General features: G+C 35.9%; 1 pseudogene; it reads right to left on the reverse strand.

Moving 5' to 3' along the window:
• Positions 1-17,859: 17,859 nt before the first annotated feature.
• LOC143586041 (zinc finger BED domain-containing protein RICESLEEPER 2-like) lies at positions 17,860-19,470 on the reverse strand (annotated as a pseudogene).
• Between the last annotated feature and the right edge of the window lie 5,266 nt (positions 19,471-24,736).

Here is a 24,736-nt window from a genome sequence, read left to right on the forward strand (position 1 = left end):
TGTAAAGTGTTTGTAATCTCGTTTAAATGAGATATTTTGTAATCATATAAGGGTATTTAAATCCCTAATGTATATAAAGAAAGATATTAGCATATAGATCTTGTCTTACACAAGAATGCTAATACCTATGAAAAGAGATAGTTAAATTTAGACTATATCATACTTCATCATCTATAGAAAGATGAGTTAAAATGGAATGGATAAATTAAACTAAGACATAAGAACATGTCTACTCAAGGAAAATCAGTTATCCGAACATTTAAAGTTCAAGAGTATAATTGATAGAAATAAACGGAAGGAATCCATCAAGATCAAGAAATAAAGGAATGTCATTACTCAAGTATGAATATCTTGATAGGTATCAAGATGAGTAAAATAAAAGAATTCTATAAACAGAATCCAAGAAGCAATCTTGTTAACATCAGTAAATGTTTAGAATACAAAAGGAAAGGTAAATAGTTAAACACAACTGGCCACCGTGCTTAGCAATTTACAATTACTAATGATATTCTGAACTATTGACTGAATATGTCGTCCAAAGATATGAGTTAACAACAAATCATAGATTGCAACTATTCAAATAGTTCAAGTTAAACCCAAACGGCGGATTAGAAAAAGTATGATGATAAATCGATAAACAAGAAATCACTCACCACGAATCTCGAGGACGAGATTCATTCCAAGGTGGGGAGGATATAACATCCCCAAAAGTTCGATCCAAAAATGGCAAGTTAGTAAAACTAAAAGGGTTTAAAAATAAAAATAAAAAACCTGATTTATTGACCCATCGCGATACGCGATGAGCATAGCCAAAGAGGCCATCGCGATACGCGATGGTCCTTGATGACAAATCAACACGTGTCACTCGAAGGTGACACGTGGTAGACGACGCGGCACGTGGCAGGCCACGTGTCAACACGTGGCAGAGGGTGGTTAAGACGGTGACACGTGTCTGCCACGTGGCACTCTCTGAGTAACACATGTCATCGCGATACGCGCTGACCAAAAAGAAAGGTTCCATCGCGTATCGCGATGGGACCACTTTTCAGCTATAAATAGGAAGGTCATGACACCTTCATTTGCACACCAAATCTCTCTTTCTCTAGAAACTTTCTCTCTCTACCTCGATTTCCATGCCACCGACCCAAAAACTATAACCTCGTAATCTGCACCATATACCGACGACACCTCGAAGTTCGTAACGACAATCCCGACGACCGGCGCACCTCGTTTTGCGTGCCTCGAAACGCGGAATGACCTCGTAAACCGTGTCGACCCGAGACGACCCAACATTCTGCCTCGAAGTACGTGCACGACCCGGCGACTCCCGAACGTTGCCTCGATTTGCGTGCTGAGGAGTTGTTGATCAAGATTCTCAAAGTACGTGCAAGCGTTGAAGTGCTGCTCGAGAATCTAGAAAATAATAACCTAAGCAAGGTATGGGTTCTGCCCAAATAAAATATTATTATTCCAAAGGCTTAGACCCTAGTCGGGGGCATAGCCTAGACCTTGATCAAAGTATAACAACTAAATAAAATTTCCTTATAATTAAGAAATACAAAATGGTCTAAACAAAGATTATAGTAAATATATAGTTTCTTTATGATTGAGAAACTTAAGGTTATAGTTAAGATAGTGTTTCTTTATTTTTAAGAAACATAAGACTTAAAAAACAAAGGTTATAGATAAATGACGTTTCTTCTTAAAGAAGAAACATATCATAGACATTTCTTCTTGAAAAAGAAACGTAGCACATGGTTAGCAAATAAAGAGAAGGAATTCATATCAAACATATTTTATTCAAACAAAAGATCAATCAAGGTTTAAGCTGTCAAAACCAGACTAAAGGTTTGTAGCCGGATTATGAGACGATCCGGGTATTTACATAAACCTATTTTATTATAGGTCAATCATACAATCAGTCATTCATTCATTCATTCATTCACAAAGGTTTTCAAACGAGATCACCACATCATTCAGAACAGACAATCACAGGTGAATACGTTAAACCTTTTTCAGTCAAGATAAACAGGTTGTTTATCTTAAACAAAGACAGTCAAATAAAGATTTATGGGATTACGTGTTCCCTATTAAAATACAAGATAGAAAATAAAAACAACTCAGACCGAGTACACATGTGTCTGGATCCAAACATAATCAATCTAGTCTATCAGTCAAGGCTACGTGGCCGCAGACTAGAGGTCATAGTAAAAGTTCTCCAATGGGTGTCTAACTCCCGGAGAACCGTAATTGTGTGTGTATGGCAGTGGTACAAATCCCAGAAATAATAGACGTTTCTACTGAGATTGTTTCATGAAAACTATCTTGTCAGTCAAAGAAAGATTTATAAAATATTTTTAGAGTCAACGATTCATCAGCATATCGCTGACGTATTTCCCCCCCATGATTACAGGAAATAAATGTTAGTACAGGTAGCAAGGAATTAGAGCCATTCAAGGAGATAGACGCTCGCAAGTTAGAGATGGCTCAGTTTTAATATTGCAAACAAAATTTAAACAAGTTTTATAAATCAAACGAGGTTTACAAATCAAAACTCTCGAATATTTATTATTCGAAAAGCTTTCTAATAAATCAAATATTATTATTATTGTTATAAATAAAGATTTTACAAATAAACTAATGTTTTAAAATATAAATTAATATTTTATTATAAACTAAAGACTTCCTCTAAAACTCTGATATATATACAAAACAGGTACCAACTATTGGTCACACGCCTAGGCCCTAAGTCGGGGTGTGACAGTGATGACCTCCAAGCCTTCAAACTCTTCACTAAATCTTCTATGTGAGTGTTGGTGTGTGTTTTTATAAGAGAAAACCGGATAGAACTCTTTTCAAGGCACACTGTTCAAATGGCATAAGAGCCACTATTTATAGGCTGTCTGGAGAGAGAAGCACGGCCCCGTGCTTTATTAAGAACGGCCTCATGTCTACGTGTCCCAATTGCATGTTGTCAGATCGTACATGATGACTCTCCAGGCCCCGTGCTTCCTGAGGCATGGCCCCGTGCTTTTTAGTGACATGTGCAAATTCTTTTTGTCATTTCTGAAAGGTGACCACGGCCCCGTGCTTCCTGAGGCACGGCCCCGTGCTTTTTAGTGACATGTCTACGTGTCCCAATTGCATGTTGTCAGATCGTACATGATGACTCTCCAGGCCCCGTGCTTCCTGAGGCACGGCCCCGTGCTTTTTAGTGACATGTGCAAATTCTTTTTGTCATTTCTGAAAGGTGACCACGGCCCCGTGCTTCCTGAGGCACGGCCCCGTGCTTTTTAGTGACATGTTCTAATTCATTTTGTCGTTTCTGAAAGGTGACCACGGCCCCGTGTCCATTGAAGCACGGCCCCGTGTCTAGTTGTCCACTATTTTGTCTTCTCTTGTAGATTTTGTCTTTTCTGATAGGTAAGCACGGCCCCGTTCTTCCAGAAACATGGCCCCATGCTTCATGAAGCACAGCCCCATGTTTTGCTGTTTTCTTGGGTTTTCTTTGGTTTTTCATTCGTTTCTTTGTTTGAGGCTTTGATTCACCTGAAAATACATTTTAACATGATAAGTAGTTATTTTAACTATATTATATGATAGAAGTTGCAGTTTTTATAGATTATTTAATGCTAAAAAGATGTATATTTTTATATACATCAGTTTACGAGTCATGAGATTCATCAGAATATCATAAAAATACTAATTGAGCACTATGATGAACCTTGGGCTACATTCAGAATGGTGGCAAAGAATGTGATCGCTCATATGTTTGCTCGTTTTCGGGTAATATATTAGTTAATTATTTTATATTTGCTTTGTTTGATTTGGTTCGGTTTAAAAGTTATACGGTTTGGTTTTGGTCTACATAAATCAAAAACCGTTACCAACTGTTTGGTTTATGGTTTGACGAAAAACCGCAAAAACCGGACCGTGAAGACCCCTACTTGGCTTTGAGGTTCTGCCTCACATTAATCCTTTACTATTTATGATGCTAATATTTTAATAATTTTAGGTTCAAAAAGTTAGAGCTGAAATGGAAAAAGAACTAGAAAATGAAAGGAAGTCAAGAAACGATTTTGAAGAACGAGTGCAACGAATGGAAAAAATGGAAAAAGAACTTAAGGAAAATGAATAAAGGAGGCAAAAACAATTTGATGAATTTATGAGAAAGTTTGAGGTCGGTAGTAATTAGTAGTAGTTTCCAATATTTTGAATTTATAACTTATTAATGAAGGTTTGGTAATGTAAACTCGTTTTGAATTTATGTTATTAGGTTTGTTAAAATTATGAAATAGCCACGTTTATCTATGTGTGACCAAAAGTATGATAATAGCCACACTTTATATTACAAAAGCAATATGTGTGACAAACAGTAAGACAATGGTCACACCACAAACTATAAAAGAGTGTTGAGTGGCAAGTTCACATTTTAGCCACATTGAAAATATCTTCCAGTGTTTATATGATATGACTAGCCACACAATACATCACTATGTGTGACGAAAAGTTTGACAGTAGCCACACTTTAAATTACGTAAAGCATTATGTGTGACAATCGGTAAGACAATGGCTACACTATAATCTACAAAGGAGTGTTTGAGTGACAAGTAAACATTTGTAGCCACATTTAATATAACATCCAGTGTCTATATGATATAATTAGCCACACTATTATTAAATTCAAGTGGCCATTGCTTTGCTATAGCCACACGATATATGTCACAATGCTCGCTTACCACAACCCTATTGGCCACATTATTATAAAATTCTTGTGGCTGAAATATGAATTCATGTGGCTCTATACGTGCAATGGTCACACCTAATAAATTGTGACACTCGTCAATTTCAGGTTAACTCCATTAATCCGAACTCAGTTAATTCAAACATAAGGTCACACGAACTATGTCATTCCAGTTAACGCATATCTCATTACATTTAATTAGGATTTAAATGACGCATGAAAATCATTACACAAGTAGTCTTTCGTAATTTCACCGAAAAACACACGAGTTAACTCAAACCGTTGGTGAGAAAACAATAAATATCATAAACAAGTATTGGATAATTATGTGTTAAGTTTATGTGTTACTTGGTGTTTACGTGTATAAAATTAATTATGAATGGTATAAACTAATTTGTGCTAGAACTGGGTGAACTAAAAGGTTAGGGGGGTGAAGTGTAACATGAGTTAATACTTAAACATATTATTACACAACCCTAATCCCCTTACTTCCCTTTTACGATCCCCCCCTCCCTCCCTCTCTCCCTTTGTCGACCGTAGACACACACACACACACATACAAAAGTGTTTTTCAAGCTTGTTTGAAGGAATCAAGGTGCTAAATAGGTAATTAACATCCTCGTTATCCATTCTATTGATTTAATTATACTATTGAACATGTTAATAAAAACCCCAAATCTTGAAAGTGATGAATAAAGATGAGTTAGGGTTTATTTGTATGATTGTTGATGAATACTAGTGAATTGATAACTAATTGCATTGTTATTGATTGTTAATTACATGTTTCTTGAAATTGAATCTTGAAGTAAAACCCTAGATGTGCATGAAAGGTGAAATTGAGATGCATGGTTGGTGAATTATGGGTCTAGAGGATTATATGCATGATTGTTAGAGCATAGGTTATTAGTTTGCTAAATTTTGGTGAAAACTGATGCTGGACAGATTCCTAAATTCGTGTTTAAATGACTGTAACTCGATGTTAATGTTGTGTTTGGAAGTGATTATTGACTCTATGATGTTATAGGTCGAGTCTAGTTTCTAAAGAATCTGAGTTTGTAATTTTTGGACGTGTGAAAGTTAGTATTTATTAAATTACAATTCTGTTGTGCAAGTCTGATTTGGGAAGCCTGCTGATAGGCTGTTTTGTAATTAGTGTATCTCATAAACGACAATACCAATTGAGTTTATTCCACTACTAGAAGTTACTAATTTCAGTTAGGAATCTGACCCAATTGGCTTTGTATTAATTGGATTTTCCATGTAACAGGAATAACAAATAACGTTCTTTTGCGCATGATATTGACTGCTGTGTGTTTACTGTGTTGTTTTGACCATTGTGAGAAAACCGTATGTGATAAAAATATAATAAAAATATTTTTAGAAACCTAACTTAAGTGTGCTTATTTTATGATTTATGGTGATTTTATTTACTTGTTATGATCTATTAAATAGAGTAATATTTTCGGGTCAAAATCTGTCTCGGTAAAATAGCTGCTGAATTACTTGAGTTAACATGAAAAGTGAATTGTTGATCGATGTTTGCTTTGTATTGACTTATTTTCCCTAGTGGGAGATAGTTTACTAGTAATGTAAAATGGTAACACTTAACACTTAATACTTGTTCACACATGTAACTACTCACCAACGTGTTTGTCGAGTCACACTTATTTCACAAACGAAACGCATGTATGCATAAGTTATATGTGTCAAGTCTAGGGACTCACTCGTGGTTCAAATACTTAGAGGTCTAATTTTTGTTTTTGGATCACTAGTGAGGATATCTGTTACGCACACTTTTCTCAGATCTTTTTGTTACCTTCTCAAACAGTGAGTTTCACGGCCCCTTTTACTCTTTTAACGTTTTTATTAGGGGGAGATTACATACTCCATCGATGTAGATTTTGTTACTTTTATATATCACTTGTAAGGCTAAGTGGCAAACAAACCAAATAAAGTCTTTCTGAACATCGAACCGGTTAATATTTGGATAATAGCGAGTCACCTTTAAGTAGTTCTACTGGGTTTGACAAACCCCACCCAACTCTAAACTCGAATGTAGGTCGAGTTGGTGTAATTTTGGCTAACACATTACCATGGTCGTGGTTGACATGGTGGCAAAGAAATCGTTAAACAGTCAGCTTTGGTGTCGAACACTTAGTAATACATGCTTGATAGGTTAGCTACCTATTGATATATAATTGACTTAACACTATTTGGTAACACTAAAACGCAACGTTTAATTTATCCATAGCACGAGCCCCGTATCGGGTCACACCAGCGGAGCTTCAGGAGTTGTCCACTCAATTGCAGGACTTGTTGGATAAAGGTTTCATCCGAACTAGCTCATCACCATGGGGAGCCCCTGTTCTATTTGTTCAAAAGAAAGACGGGACTTTCCGCATGTGCATCGACTACCGGGAGCTGAACAAGGTGATGGTCAAAAACCGTTATCCCCTACCCCAAATTGATGATCTTTTTGACCAGCTTCAAGGATCGAGTTACTACTCGAAGATCGATCTGAGATCTGGTTACCATCAATTAATAGTGCGCGAAGAAGACATTTCGAAGACAGCATTCAGACTCGGTACGGTCACTATGAGTTTTCGGTTATGCCTTTTGGCTTAACTAATGCACCAGCCGTATTCATGGACCTCATGAACAGAGTATGCAAGGCGTACCTCGACAAGTTTGTTATTGTCTTCATAGACGATATCCTCGTCTACTCCAAGAACAAGACCGAACATGAAGAACACCTGAGGTTAATCCTGGAGTTGCTAAAGAAGGAATAACTATACGCTAAGCTTTCGAAATGCGAATTTTGGCTTCGCGAGGTTCACTTCTTAGGACATGTGATCAATGAGAGTGGTATCCATGTCGATCCAGGAAAGGTAGAGGCAATCAAAACTTGGAAGCAGCTAAGACTCCAACTGAGGTGCGACAATTCCTAGGAATGGCTGGCTACTACCGACGTTTCATCAAGGGATTTTCGAATATTGCTCAAACTCTCACCTCACTGACACACAAGGTACTAAGTACAATTGGGGTGACGCGCAAGAGACTGCTTTCCAACTCTTGAAAACCAAACTCTGTAGGGCGCCTATCCTAGCCCTCCCTGAGGGAACAGAAAGTTTTGAGGTACATTGTGACGCATCGATATAGGGTCTTGGTTGCGTGTTGATGCAACTTGAGAAGGTTATAGCCTATGCCTCTCGATAACCGTGGGTACACGAGAAGAACTATACGACCCATGACTTGGAACTCGGAGCTGTGGTGTTTGCCCTTAAGATATGGAGACATTACTTGTACGGTATCAAATTCACCATTTACACCGACCACAAGAGTCTCCAACATATCTACGATCAAAAGGAGTTGAACATGCGACAGCGTCGTTGGGTCGAGCTAATTAAGGATTATGATTGTGCCATCAAATACCACCCTAGAAAGGCCAATGTAGTGGCCGATGCCCTCAGCAGAAAGGAAACCATTAAGCCTAGACGGGTGCGAGCATTACAACTCATGATTCTCGCCAATCTGCCTGATCAGATTCGTGATGCTCAACTCAAAGCATTGAAAGATGATAACCTTCCATCCGAATCCATGCGGAGCATGGAGAAGCAACTTGAAACCAAAACGAACGGGGTCCGATATTTCAAAAACCGGATTTGGGTCCCTCGATACGGGGACTTGAGAAATCTGGTGATGGACGAGGCACACAAGTCCCGATATTCCATTCACCCTAGCTCAGATAAAATTTACCATGACCTAAAGGTACTTTACTGGTGGTCAAACATGAAAGCCGACATTTCCACCTACGTGAGCAAATGTTTGACTTGTGCAATAGTCAAGATGGAATATCAGAAATCATCCGGTCTGTTACAGCAATTGGAAATTCCAACGTGGAAATGGGAGCACATTTCCATGGACTTCATCACATGCTTACCCAAAACACCGACAGGATGCGATACCATCTGGGTGATCGTTGAACGGTTGACTAAGTCTGCGCATTTCCTAGCGATTAAGGAATCAGACAAAATGGAAAGACTGACATGTATATACATGAAAGAAGTAGTGTTTAGACACGGAGTGCCTGTCTAAATCATATCTGATCGAGATTCCCGTTTCACTTCGCACTTTTGGAAGTCACTACAAAATGCACTAAGCACCCGCCTCGATATGAGCACAGTATACCAACCTCAGACGGATGGGCAAAGTGAACGCACCATCCAGACCTTGGAAGACATGTTGCGTGCATGCGAATTGGATTTCGGAAAGAGTTGGGAACCCCACTTACCCCTGGTAGAGTTTTCGTATAATAACAGCTACCACGCCAGTATTAAGGCAGTGTCGTTTGAAGCGTATTACGGACAAAAGTGTTGATCGCCTCTTTGCTGGGTCGAACTGGGTGATAGCCAAATCACTGGCCCAGAATTAGTTCTGGAAACCTCAGAAAAGATTGTCCAAATCCGAAATCGCATGGCAGTAGCACGAGATCGCCAAAATAGTTACGCTGACAAGCGCCAAAAACCTCTTGAATTCCAAGTGGATGACAAGGTTTTGCTGAAAGTTTCACCTTGGAAAGATGTAGTTCGCTTTGGAAAGCGAAACAAACTCAACCCAAGATACGTTGGCCCATACCGGATAACAGAACGTATTGGTCCGGTAGCGTACCAATTGGATTTACCAACGGAACTCAGTGGCGTACATAATGTTTTCCATGTATCCAACTTGAAGAAATGCCTTTCTCACGAAACACAAGAAGTTCCTTTGGGCAAGTTGCAAGTTGATGAACAGTTACGCTTCATCAAAGAACCAGTCGGAGTTTTGGATTAGGAAACCAAAACACTCAAACACAGCAAGATTCCCATCGTTAAACTTCGTTGGAACTCGAGATGTGGAACAGAGTTCATGTGGGAACGCGAGGATCAAATGATGAAAAACTATCCTCACCTTTTCGAAGGGTTGACCAAGCACCAAAAACCGTGAAAGCCGACAAACCGTCAAAAAACACTAGAGGTATGAATTAAATTTCGGGACGGAATTTCTTTATACAGGGGGATGATGTGACAAACTGAAAATTTTTGCCTTTTTCAGATAGTCATCGCGACTTGACACAAATTTTCGGGACGAAAATTCTTTCAACATGAGAATAATGTGACACTCGTCAATTTCAGGTTAACTCCGTTAATCCGAACTCAGTTTCAAACATAAGGTCACATGAACTATGTCATTCCAGTTAACGCGTATCTTATTACATTTAATTAGGTTTGAAATGACGCATGACAATCATTACACAGGTAGTCTTTCGGAATTTCACCGAAACACACACGAGTCGACTCAAACCGTTGGTGAACAAACAATAAGTAACATAAACAAGTATCGGATAATTATTTGTTTACGTGTATAAAATTAATTATGAAAGGTATAAACTAATTTGTGCTAGAACTGGGTGAACTAAAAGGTTAGGGGTGAAGTGTAACATGAGTTAATACATAAACATATTATTATACAACTCTAATCCCCCTCCATCCCTTGTACGATCGTCCCCCTCCCCCTCTCCCTTTGTCGACCGTAGACACACACACACACTTACAAAAGTGTTTTTCAAGCTTGTTTGAAGGAATCAAGGTGCTTGATAGGTAATTAACACCCTCTTTAGCCATTCTATTGATTTAATTATACTATTGAACATGTTAATCAAAACCCTAAATCTTGAAAGTGATGAATAAAGATGAGTTAGGGTTTATTTGTATGATTGTTGATGAACACTAGTGAATTGATAACTAATTGCATTTTTATTGATTGTTAATTACATGTTTCTTGAAATTGAATCTTGAAGTAAAACCCTAGATGTGCATGAAAGGTAAAATTGAGATGCATGGTTGGTGAATTATGGGTCTAGAGGATTATATGCATGATTGTTAGAGCATAGGTTATTAGTTTGTTAAATTTTGGTGAAAACTGATGCTGGACAGATTCCTAAATTCGTGTTTAAATGACTGTAACTCGATGTTAATGTTGTGTTTGGAAGTGATTATTGACTCTATGATGTTGTAGGTCGAGTCTAGTTTCTAAAGAATCTGAGTTTGTAATTTTTGGACGTGTGAAAGTTAGTTTTTATTAATTTACAAATCTATTGTGCAAGTCTGATTCGGGAAGCCTGCTGGTAGGCTGTTTTGTAATTATTGTATCTCATAAACGACAATACCTATTGAGTTTATTCCACTTCTGGAAGTTAATAATTTGAGTTAGGAATCTGACCTAATTTCCTTGCATTAATTGGATTTTCCATGTAACATGAATAACAAATAACGTTCTTTTGCGCATGATATTGACTGCTGTGTGTTTGCTGTGTTGTTTTGACCATTGCGAGAAAACCGTATGTGATAAAAATATAATAAAAATATCTTTAGAAACTTAACTCACGTGTTCTTATTTGATGATTTATGATGATTTTATTTACTTTTTATGATCTATTAAATAGAGTAATGTTGTCGGCTTAAAATTTGTCTCGATAAATTAGCTGCTGAATTACTTGAGTTATCATGAAAAGTGAATTGTTGATCGATGTTTGCTATGTTTTGACTTATTTGCCCTTGTGGGAGATAGTTTACTAGTAATTTACAATGGTAACACTTAACACTTAATACTTGTTCACACATGTAACTACTCACCAACGTGTTTGTCGAGTCACACTTATTTCACAAACGAAACGCATCTATGCATAAGTTTTATGTGTCAAGTCTAAGGACTCACTCGTGGTTCAAATACTTAGAGGTCTCATTTTTGTTTTTAGAGCACTAGTGAGGATTTCTGTCACGCACACTTTTCTCGGATCTTTTTGTTATCTTCGCAAACAGTGAGTTTCACGGCCCTTTTTACTCTTTTAACGCTTTTATTAGGGGGAGATAACATACTCCAACGATGTAGATTTTGTTACTTTCATATATCACTTGTAAGGCTAAGTGGCAAACAAATCAACTAAAGTCCTTCTGAACATCGAACCGGTTAATATTTGGATAATAGTGAGTCACCTTTGAGTAGTACTACTGGGTTTGACAAACCCCACCCAACTCTAAACTCGACTGTAGGTCGAGTGGGTGTAATTTTGACTAACACATTACCATGGTCGTGGTTGACATGGTGGCAAGGCAATCGTTAAACAGTTAGCTTCGGTGTCGAACACTTAGTAATACATGTTTGATAGGTTAGCTACCTATTGATATATAATTGACTTAACACTATCTGGTAACGCTAAAATGCAACATTTAATTTATGTAAACCTGTGAACTTACCAACCCTGTGTTGACACTTTTAGTATGTTTATCTCAGGTAGCCGAGGCGGGCGAGCGGTATAGGACATGCATCCACTAAAAATTTATGCTTTAAACTTCTTTTGAGTTTTATCATGAAAACTGTGTTTTTAAGTCGCCCTGTGTGGCGCAACTATTTGCCTTACGATTTACGCTTCCGCAGTTATACTTAAGACTTGGTGTCTTGGTTGTTTTTTTTAAACTTTAATTGTGGTGTTTGATATAACTAATGATTTCGATCCTTTAAGTTCACACCCTCTGACGGTAAACTCTGTTAGTGGCTTTTGAGGGTGTGACAAATATAGTCATTTGGCCATTTTCTACCGTTTAGCCACACTTATTGGAGAGGCTTCTTGATGGCCAGCAACTAATGTTGGTACCCTTTAGCCACACTTATAACCACATAAGGCCACTAAAAACTATGTGTGGTCATATCATACCTAAGATGTCGCGACCTTTGGTCACACGTGACATGAACCAGACGTGTGTGGCTAAAGGCCTACGGTCACACTTTTTTCGTGTGACCAAAGGTCATTTTTCACGTAGTGTTATTGTAATCAAGTTAATAATATACTTAGAATTTGATAATGAAAGAGTTTCACATATAAATAAGTTGTTATTACCCGTTTAAAATCTATTTGGGTTTAGTGAGACTCATGACCCGCTTATTTTTTTTTACAATAAAAATGTTTCTTAATTATAAATAATATATTTTTTGAACCCCAGATAGAGAAAGCGGACCAAGGGGAGATTCCCCTTTCGATTGGAGTTCTACGGTGGGAAAGAAAGTAAGGAGTTAGAGCTCGGAAGTGAGAACTAGCTTATAGGAGCGAAGCCACTCGACCAGAGGGAGAGGAATGAAAAGAAAGCGGATACAAACTTTTATTATATCCCTATTATATATGATTTTCATATCAAATATTTGGTAAGATCAAAATTTAATTTAATGAGATGTTAAAACCCGTTTAAGGGCTATCTGGGTTTGGTAAGACCCATACTAGTGAATTTGGGTTAGATGCATGAGAAACCTCCATTCACAAAATAAAGCAATCTTGTAGCTCAAAAAAATGTAGGGAGATTTCTTTTATATATATTTAAGATATTAAATGACACTCACGATTATTTATTTAATTATAATGATAAAATATTAATATCATATGATGGTAATTATTCGATTTTAATATATAATTACCCTTATTATCATAAGTTAAGGTTTTCCTTTGTGTGTATTTATAAAGAATATAAGGGAGATATTAACACCTTTTAATAATCTTAGCCGTCACATCATCATTTGTGAGTGACTCTATCTACAAACCATGATCTCACCGCATCTCTATCATAACCGTACACCATAAATAAAAGCTTGACATCGTCATCATCAAGATCATGGCGACTTCCATAACTACATTTACAGTATTCACAAGAACACTATTTACATAAACAATATGTTCTTCATCTGTTCATAGAATTGATCAACGTATATTAAGGGAAATCTTCCATCGAGAATAAAGCAGAGTGAAAAATATCTCTAATTTCTTTTTGGTTCTTGTCATTTATAAGATTTGAACACGAGACTTTCTCTTCAAAACCTAGTAAACAAAGCAAAATTTAATTATATAGAATGAGATGATTGATGTATGTTCATGTCAGATTATACTCACCTTTTCTTTGAAAAAAAAAACCAATGCTCGTTGGGCTTTTATTCACATAACATAACATGTAGCAAAGTTGGTGTGAAAAAGTAGTTGTACTTTATGCTTGATTATTTTTTTCTTGTTTTATTTTTAACCTTGTACTTTTCATCTTTTACATATTTAGCAAAAATATTTTTCATTTTTAACCCTAATACTTTTTCACTTTTAACTTTGGTTTCCAATAATATTTTACAAAATTTCATTTAGCATTTCAGACTAAATTTTGTGAGTTAACACACTTCAATGCGCACGTGTGGTTCAACGTTTTATGTTTATTTCCCCTTTTAACGGCTTCATCACAACAACGGGGTTTAAGTCGACTTAGTTATTCTTTTTTATGTTTTACGTGTTGGTCTAATTTTTGTACGTTAACACACCACAACGAGCGTGTGTGGTTGAGCGTTTTTTATGTGTACTTTTCGTTCGTTTTAAGAGTCCCACCGCAAAGTACATGGCCCTTCAACACATGTGTTGATGTGTTCGTTAAAATGGCACCCTTAAACAAACGGATTCAACAAAACATTTTAGGGTTACTTTTCTTTTAGTTTTACGTCTCCACTGCAACGCGCAAATGCTTAATATTAGTTTTAGTATAATCTCAATTGAAATCAATTTAAGACTTTAGTCATGGTGATAAAATTTCAAAAAATAATATCCTTTTGACATGAAAACCAACTTTTGATTGAAAACTAAAGGCTAGGCATAAAATGAATTTTTCAACATTCATTCAAATGTCTATATGTTGTGTTCTTTGGTTTATGCTTCTTTTGTAATATATACTTTAATTAATTATTTCCAAATCAAAATTTCCTTATGTGGATAGATCAAAAAAGAATAGGATAATATTGTGTTTAAAACCATCAAAATGTGGTTGTAAGAGCAAGCCTAAAGAAACTTACAAACTCTCTGATGTTACCCTTAAATTACATTTTTCTTGTTTAAAACATGATTTCAACCCTTGCCATTTAAAAATACAAAGACTTATTAAAACATCTTGGTATCACATGACCAAAGAATTGGATACTTGAACAATTGTGGACAAAGTTTTGTCTATGGCGGGTTGACAATACTTCAGAAGCCTAGGGAATATGTGCATCTGCCAGCACCAAAATTCCATCTGCCAACACCTTAACAAACAAACAAGTTAGAACTTGAGATTAAAGCATGATGTCTTGTAAGTCGAAAGTTGAATTACCTACAAGAGATACATCTAGCACACCAAAATATGCCCATTAAAGGCCTTTTCATGATAGCAGCTTTTTCCGCAAAACCAAGCACAAATCGAATTTTGTTTTGGCCGTAGGTGTTAGCAATTGTGAAGAGGATGACAGTGGTCGAATAGGGTTGTTCACCATCGTGTATGTGAATGCAGTCTAACTTGAAGTAGAAGACATCATATTTGGCAACTGACTTGCTAAAAATGATATGACAAGTAAAAAGAAAAACCATACCCGGGAATAATACACAATGTCAAAGTTAATAAGTTCACCGATTCTCACGGATGTAAATGCAATCTGATGCAACTCAGATGTTAATTTAAACCACTTGCAATGAAATAATCAAATATAACTAGGACTGTAAACGAACCGAGCGTCAGAATTGTTCATGAACTGTACAACAGGGAGTTTATTGTTGGGTCATAAATTGGTTAGACTGACGCATATCAAAAGGTTGCGACGTGATCAAGACTAAAGTGAAATAAATGAGGACGAGTTGAAGAATTGTCTTATGGTTGTGATGGTGTAATACCGAAATCCTGGTTGTCTAGTAACACCGAAATCCCTTTGGATTACTCTTAGGCTAGTTTGGGCTTATTTGGGCTTGGACTTTGGGCTTTGTATGGTAACCCTATATATAGTTAATGCTTAGTAATCATTTAGGGTAAGATGTTAGTGGAGCACTTTGAGAGCCACCAGATTCTAGAGAGCAATACTGATTTGGGTAATCTCATGTACCAGACGATTTAATAATATAATCGTGTGCATTTGGAGTTTTATCTTGTTCATCATATTTATATTGTTCTTCTATCTCGTTCTTGAATCACCACTGTGTTAGGATTCCGCACTAACATTGTGTTCGAGTTGATATCATATTGTAGTGATCTATATTAGGGACTTATAATTGGTATCAGAGCTTTTAGACCTATTCTAGGCTCGGGTGTGATATCAACGATTCAAGATCTGCTGATTCATTGTTATTTCGGGTGTTTCTTGGTATTTTGGGTGATAGATCCGGCGAGCTGTGTACCGGAGAAGAGAAGGAGGTATTTTTGGTGAGAGATTGGGTTTTGAGTTTGGAAACAAATAAAATCCCTCTAATCTTAGAAGTTTGTTATCAATATCCTACTGATTCTCTAGTTTTCGGCCTATATCATCTGTTCTCGGCTAAGTTTCCCAGTTTTCGGCCAAGATTTAATTTGCTGAACAAGTAATCATCATTTTCGGCCAAAGACAAGGGTTTTCGGTCATATTTGTTCGTTCTCGGTAAAAAAACGAGGGTTCTCGTTTAGATCAGTGAGTTCTCGGTCAACTAGTTGTTTTCGGTCAATGTGTGTTCTCGCTCAACCTTGGTTTTCTGTCAACACATTCAGTTCTCTGTCAACATATTTAGTTCTCGGTCAACATTCCTTAGTTCTCGGTCAAAGTTATCAGTTTTCGGTCAAACAGAGATCTCGGTCAAGGGTTCTCGTTAAAAAAAATAAAAAATTTCCTGAATACTCCTTATAAGCGAGTAATTTTGCGGGAAAATTTTTCCTGAATACTCCTTATAAGCGAGACCTCATTCTTGAAAATTTTGGCGAAAATATTTTTTTCGGGTTTTTTTGGTAAATTTTTGACGGGAAAATCAGAAAAATTTGTCTTGAACAAAATATTTCCTAAACACTTCTTTTGAGTGGGACATCTTTCTTAAAAATTTTGGCGATCATATTTTTCGAAAAAAAATTTGCAGGAAAATCAGATTAATTCCTTTAATTGCTTAGTGGATTCTCTACAACCGATCTCAATATTTGGATGTAGGCATGTTCACGAGCCTAGCCTAGCCCGAGCCAAGGCAAGCTCGAGCTCGATAATTATTCGAGCTGGCTCGGCTCGAGCTCGAATCTTAATCGAGCCTAAAATATGAGCTCAAGCTCGGCTCGGTTTTAAATCTAGCCGGCTCGGCTCGGCTCGATTTTATCTGTAATAACATCATTGAAAACATAACCAATTTGTAACAAAGTAATAAAACCATTGAAAACAAAATAAGTTCAACACGTCTAAATCAAACCAAATACAAAACGTCTAAAGCAAACCAAATACAAAACGTCTAAATCAAACCAAATAAGTTCACAAGCAAGGCCCGCAAAAACTCGCACTTCAACACGTATAAATCAAACCAAATACAAATCGTCTAAACCAAACCAAATACAAAACGTCTAAATCAAACCAAATAAGTTCAAAAGCAAGGCCCGCAACAACTCGCACTTCCACAGCTCCCGCATTAAACGTCTAGTTTTCTGTTATAAAAATAAACTAAAAATAAGAAAGGGATAAGCTTAGATAAACTAAAAAAAAATCAATAAATATCTTGTCACTTGGTTGTAAGATCATTCGTTGGTATCTCTATCTCCAAATTTTCTTCAACTTTTGCAGATTGCTACAAATAAAAATAATACAATTGTTAGTAAAAATTAAATAGGTGTAAATGCATACAAATGTGAATATAAGCTTACGTATACTGTTTTCAAGGTTAATTTAGAAGCCCCCTTTATCCAATCACCTCCACATACAAGTGATTCCACCGTATCTTTTTTTAGAGAGCTACAATAATCATCCAAAATACGACCCCCGGTACTAAAAGCAGATTCTGATGCGACAACAGTAATTGGAATGGAAAAAATATCACGAGCCTTTTTGTTTAAAATAGGATACTTAGAGGAACTTTGGCTCCACCAAATCAGCACATCAAATTCTTTCTCCAAACCTATTTAATTGGGTTCTTCTAAATACACATCAAGTTCAGGTTTTTTTGAACTCTCAACAGGCTTAGAATTGAGGTAAGCAAAAAAGTCATCTTCTTGATTAGCTTCATGGTTAGAGGATGAAGGGTCATTGAGCTAATTGTGGGAGCCCTAATCGTTAGCATACTTCTCAAAAAGAAACTTTAACTTTTCAGTCACATCTTTAACTCGACTATTCAACTCGTTAGATGGATACAACTGCTTAAAAGTCCAATTAATTGACACCATTTTAAAGTGTGGATCTAAAATAGATGAAATAGATATAAGCACACCGATTTCCCCCCAATACTTCTCAAACTTCTCATACATCGGCACACTCATACTTTTCAAAATATTATCATCTGATGCAAATAAACTACTTATTTTTTTTCACTTTGAACATTTCAATAAGAAATAAATTTGATGTTGGATATGAAGTGCCCGAAAACATATTAGTAGCATGTAAAAACACTTGAAGCACCTCACAAACTTTCCCGGCTCTAGTCCACTCGTCATCCGTGGGGGGCCATTCAAAATTTTAATCTCTCAACGCATAACCTTGAAAGGCTCTTTTGTAGTAAATAGCCGATTCAAGCATGCGGTGTGTTGAGTTCCACCTAGTTTTTACGCCGGTACATAAAGACCGACGAGTATTGATACCAAGTGTTGTTGCTACTTCACCAAATTTCAATAAACGACCTGGAGACTTTTTTAAATATTTTACACCTTCCCTAATTTTAACAATACACGAATCAATAGTTGCTAAACCGTCTTGCACCATCAAATTCAATATATGAGCACAACACCGAATATGAAAAAATAGCCCCTCAAAATATAACTTTCCTCTCCCTTGAAAGTTATTTCTTAAAAACATGGCTGCCCTGTCATTGTTTGTTGGAGGCATTATCGAGAGTAATTGTACCAGTTTTGTCTTGAATTCCCCACTTAATTAGACACTCTATGACACCATCTGATATAACCTCACCATTATGAGTTGGTTCTAGCTCATTGAAACCAACTATAACTTTCCTCAATTTCCAATCAGAATCTATAAAGTGGGCTGTCAAACACATGTACCCTACAGTTTGGTTTGATGTCCAACAATCACTTGTAAGTGAGATAACATCGACACTTTTAAAAAACTTTTTCATCTTTTATTTTTCTACATCAACAAATTTGATGCATTCTCTAGTAATTGACGGCCTACTACTTTTTGGTACAAGGGATTGTTGTACTTCATTAATTGGTTGAACTAATGGTATTCTACAAATGAAAAGGGTAACTCATGGGCTATGATCATCTTTGCAGTCATTTCCTTACACTTCTTGTGTTCATAACCCCCATCCATGTTTAAACTATTTATACCATCATTACCACATGAATCAAAATTAAAACCTCGTTTCTTACCTTTGAGCTTTAGGATGTGATAACATTTGTTCATGTGGCGCTTAATAGTTGATGTGGGGCGTCCGGTACTAATCACGTATCTTGTTTTACAATGTTTGCACTCATATTTCTTCAATTTTTTTTTCCTTTGTGCTCTTCTTCAACATCTATAAAACGTTCCCAAACTTCAGATGGAGTCCTACGTCTTTGAGCGCCTTGATTAGCATCATTTACTTCAGGCTCATTAACCTCATCTCCCAAACCATCAATCAACTCCACACTTTCTCCATCACTTAAATCAACAGGTTCATTACTTTGACTCCCGATTCTACCAACAGATTCTTTAAAAGAAGACATCCTACAAAATTTAAGCAAATAAATCAACCATATCACAGAAAAAGGTAAAAACATTAGAACTAATAGATGCTTGCCAAACCTAAGATCAAAATCCAATTTATATAGTATAATTTAACATGAATCTGATACAAATAAAGGCAGACATATAAACAAGAAAAATATAAATGACAGTTTTCAAAAGTGAAAGTTTTCAAAAATTACAAATTGAAAAGTGAAATATAAACATCTCAGTCCGTTTATATGTCTGTGAAAAGTGAAATATAAAAAATTACAAATTGAAAGTTTTCAAAATTACAAATGACAATCTAAATCAAGAGAAATATAAACATCTCAGTCCGTCAGACACCAAATATTATCCACAAAACAAAAAAAACATTATCCACAAACTACACCGTCAGTCCGTCACCAACACCATCGAAACAATAATAGAGGAAGATTGATTGATTGATAACAATAATAACAATAAAGAGGAATTAATTAATAACCGGCAATAAGTAGAGGAAGATTGATTGATTGATTGAGTTTAGCGTAATAGCGTTTAACGTTGTTGTTGTTGTTGAGCGGCCACCGGGCGTCGGCTGGTAGTGGTGACTGCCTGGTGAGACTTGAGAGTGAGGTTAGGGTTAGAATTATAACTGGTCAAATTGGTCATCGATGTTTTGAGGCTGGTTAATTTGGATTTTAATTGTATTGGCTAGATGGATATTTAATTAAGAAAGGAAGCCCATATATATATTATATATTTGGATTTTGGACTAGATAATTATATGCATGTATATATATAATTAATTAAAATAAAATAGTTCGAGCCTATCGAGCGAGCTCGAGTCGAGCCGAGGCTAGCTCAGGCTCGGCTCGTTTAGAAATCGAGTCGAGCTAGGCTCGGCTCGTTTACAATCGAGCCGATTTCGAGCGAGCTTTCTCCGAGCTTTTTTCGAGCGAGCTTCGAGTCGTGAGCTTTTCAAACAGCCCTATTTGGAAGTACTCTTAATCAGTCTGCTCCCTCACAAGTAGTATTTCAGAGTTCGTCTACAGAGGTAAGTTTTCAGTCATGTTCTCAAGATTGCGTTGATAAAATTAATTTATATAATTTTGTATCTGCGAGGGTAGGGACCAGACCCTAATAATATCTGTGATGTTGGGGACCAAACCCTTATAATATCTGTGAGGTTATAGGGAGGAAGGCTCTTTACGTAGTATGGATAGTTATGTATGTAAAGTATGAATGATGTACACACCTTCAGGCATGTGTGCAAGTATGTGAACTGATATTATGTTGTATGATTAACTAGAACTCACTCAGCGTAGCTGACTTTTAGTATGCACGTAGGTGAGTAGAATGAGGCAGCTCGCTTAAGAGGAAACACATGGCATGGAATTGAAGACACTGGCATCTCAAGGAAATGTTATGTTCTTTAAAAGACAATGTTTTATGTTTAAACGATTTGAATGCTTGTTAAGACAAGAATTGATGGTTATGAAATATATTGCTTTGAAAGTTTTATATTCCGCGTAAAGTTTTAATTAACTCTGATATTTAGAACTGCGTTTATGAGTAAATCCAACGTCCAATGTAGGGCACTGGGAACGGGGCCTTACAAAAATTGATCCAACCTTTGGAAAATGATAGAAAAATTATTTTTGTGTGCCTAACGGGTGAAGTTATTAAGCTTAAAAGGCTCTAGAACAGTCATTGATTTGTATGGTAGCTTTTCATGATGCGTAAAAGTTGAAGTGATATAAACTAAATATGCTAAACTTACTGTGGAGAGTCATTTTGAAGAAATGTGCATGTCTTCATACACATCTCTCCGAATGATATGCAGAAAAGCAATTACCCAGTCATACACGAGTCGTTAGTGTCTTTATCACCAAAAATATTGTGCTATTATGTTTACTATTAAAAAAAAGAAAAGAAAAAAATAATAATAAAAAAATAAAAAAAAAATTGTTATGAGTATGTATATAATTTGTGCTGTTAAAAAATTATTATTACAAAAGCTTAAAGGGTCAAACTAGAACTACAAGGGTGGGGCATTCAAATAAGTCATAAACACTCTTAATAAAAGGCATTTAAGTCCAACGTTCAACCTTGAAGCTTAACAGTTTATTTATATAAAGAAAATCTTTTGATCAAGCACTAGGGGGTTGGAGTCAAATTGGGGTGACCTGGGGAAAGCCAAATACGCTTTGAGAAGAGATAGAAGGCATCGCAGGTCCATGAGTGATGTCCATCTGAGATTTATGCCTAACTGAACATAATCCATATCACTGACGTAATGAAAATCATGCTAAGTTTGTTATACCTGCTATCAACATGTTTCTTTATGTCATAATAACGCTGAACATGAATCTTTGTGAAAGCACCTTAATCAATAAGATTCCATGTTCGGATTTTTTCATAAAGGCGGCAGTTTTATCAAAAACTGAAATTTCATCCCAATTTTTTGCCAAATTACAAAAAGACCGAGTGATTAAATTTGTTTTATTTGTTGTTTTTTGTTTTATTTTATTTCATTTATTTTTTTCCTTGATTACTCTTGTTGAAACAAATGTGTTAAGAAATCGTTAAAGCTTGTTTTAGTTTTTGTCTTCAGCTCCTGAAATCTGATGTCGGTTATTGTGTTATAGTTGGTTTAGCTGGTATAATCTCATCTCAAGTCTTTTCAAGAAATCATTAAAATCAGAAAAATAAAAATTACAAAAATTATGTCTGTCTTATTTTGTTTTATTTAATTGTTTTCAAAGTATTTTGGTTGATCTTTCTATCAAAGTTGATTGTTCTTTCAAGACTGATTTCTTGCAACGGAAGCATATGAAGTATCTGAGATTCAAATTGGATGATGCTGTCAAAAAAAAGGGGGAGATGGTAGAGCATTGGATGCAGATGCTGAAGTTGCTGATCATGTTCAAGTAAAGCTTCTGAAGGTTTTGAAAGCATCAGTCTAAGGGGGAGATTATTGGGTCCTAAATTGGTTAGACTGACGCATATCTAAAGGCCACGACGTGATCAAGACTAAAGTGAAATAAATGAGGACAAGTTGAAGAATTGCATTATGGTTGTGATAGTGTAATATCGATATCCATGTTGTCTAGTAACACCGAAATCCCTTTGGATTTCGGTTAGGCTAGTTTGGGCTTATTTGGGCTTGGCCTTTGGGCTTTGTATGGTAACCCTAATGTTTAGTAATCATTTAGGGTGAGATGTTAGTGGAGCACTTTGAGAGCCACCAAATTCTAGAGAGCAATACTGATTTGGGTAATCTCATGTACCAGACGATTTAATAATATAATCGTGTGCATTTGGAGTATTATCATGTTCATCATATTTATATTGTTCTTCTATCTCATTCTTGAATCACCACTGTGTTAGGATTCCGCACTAACATCGTGTTCGATTTGATATCATATTGTAGTGATCCAGGTTAGGGACTTACAGTTATGTTTGTTCATTTTATAAATAAACAAACATGTTCACCTAACAAATGAACAAACATGAACTTTTTTTCAATTAACTCAATGAACATTGGCCATGTTCGTTCAACTGTGTTCATGAGCGTTCGATAATATGTTCATTTACATCCATTCACACCCGTTTATGTTTGTTATTGTTTGATCATCAAAGGTTTTTAAATTTATTCTAGTGACTTTTCTAATTTTATCATATTGATTTTAGTAAACTTGGTATTTGGGCGAACCATTAGCATTGACCATGGCTAACAAAATCAAAAAAGTCATTTTTTTGTGGTCCTTTGTATGTATTCGTGTTCATTTTCTTAATAAATGAACAAGAACAAGAAATTTTATTCGGTTAGATGTTTGTGAACCATTCATGTCCTATAAATGCGTAACGGATGAACATGAACAAGTATTTATTCGGTTCGGTATAATCATGTACAACTTTAATATATAATAGTGCCTTTATAGAAGATAAATTATAAAATAAACTAATAACTCACCTCATTTTGATTAGAAGGATTCCATCTGATGCAATCATATAAAGAAAAATGTGGTAGTTGATTCTTCTCATAATTCCCTTAAAAGGACAAAAAGAATTACTAAACTGACATACTCATCTTGAAAATAAAATGCATGCGTATGATGAATGCTAAACAGGTATTTCTTTAAAATCGTTGCAGTGTAAAAGGGGTGAAAAAGATCGCCATAAACTTACTAGATTTATAATTATTGTTGTGTTTATGCACTGTTAAGCACCCTGATCTTATCACTGATGTCAAATAAGTTCCCCATTAAAGACAAACAAATAATTAGGCGTTTGTCTAAAATGATCACGGTGGCAAAGAAATGAAGTAAAAGGGGTGAAAAAATCAACAAAACCTTTGTTACTACCTTTTCATGATAGTAGTTTTTATTGCAAACATGGCAAGAGTATTTCCTTATGGCCATAGGTGTTAGTGAATGCTTTGATCCAAAAGGTTGTGACAGTGGAAGTGGTGTGGATGACGATGATGACGCTGGAATAAGAATCCTATTGCTAGCACCATCGTTCATGAATATGTTCACCATCGTGAATGTGTATGCATGCTGAAAATTTAAAAATTTGAGGTAAGTGTTGATGGAAGCAAATGGAACCACCAATGTATGTATATAACATAAATCTATATAATACAAATGTGAAAGAACATTACTTGATCTCCAAATAACAGGCCGATGTTCTTATTAGTTGTGAGCAACCTGCTTACTCGCCTGTCCCACATACTTATTGCTCCACTTGTGTCATAAGCTAGTACCCTATTTAACATATTTTGACACATACAACAATCAAATCAAACAATAATAAAACATATATAGTGATTACTAGGATTTTTGTTATTAATAAATATTTATGTGATTTTTTTTTCAAACCTCATTTCTTCATTCAAAAACGCCATATCAGATAAACTTTGGGTCACAAGATGCCTCTTACTTTGTTTTAAAAGAGAAGTATTCAACAAAAATATTTTTTTTAAAGGTATCAAACCTTAGTTCGTTTATAGAAGAGCAAGAAGCAGCTGCAACTGGATCAACTGAAAGAAACAGTGATGCTTCTATTTGTCAAATTAGCTTTTGAGGAGTAGAACTATCAACAACGAAGAATCTATGTAATAAGTGGTTTCCAAAAAATATGCCTAAATAACCACCTTTCTAAGCACAAATAAAAAACAAAATAACTAAAACGCTGATTACAATTGGATTTGAATAATTGAAGTGGTGGATGAGTAAACAACCAACATACATATTGACAAGTAGCCTCAAAGATACTCTG

This window comes from Bidens hawaiensis, unplaced genomic scaffold (genome assembly GCF_021521415.1).
Source record: "Bidens hawaiensis isolate Kalapana, Puna unplaced genomic scaffold, B.hawaiensis_p1.1 tig00034282_1, whole genome shotgun sequence".
NCBI lineage: Eukaryota > Viridiplantae > Streptophyta > Magnoliopsida > Asterales > Asteraceae > Bidens > Bidens hawaiensis.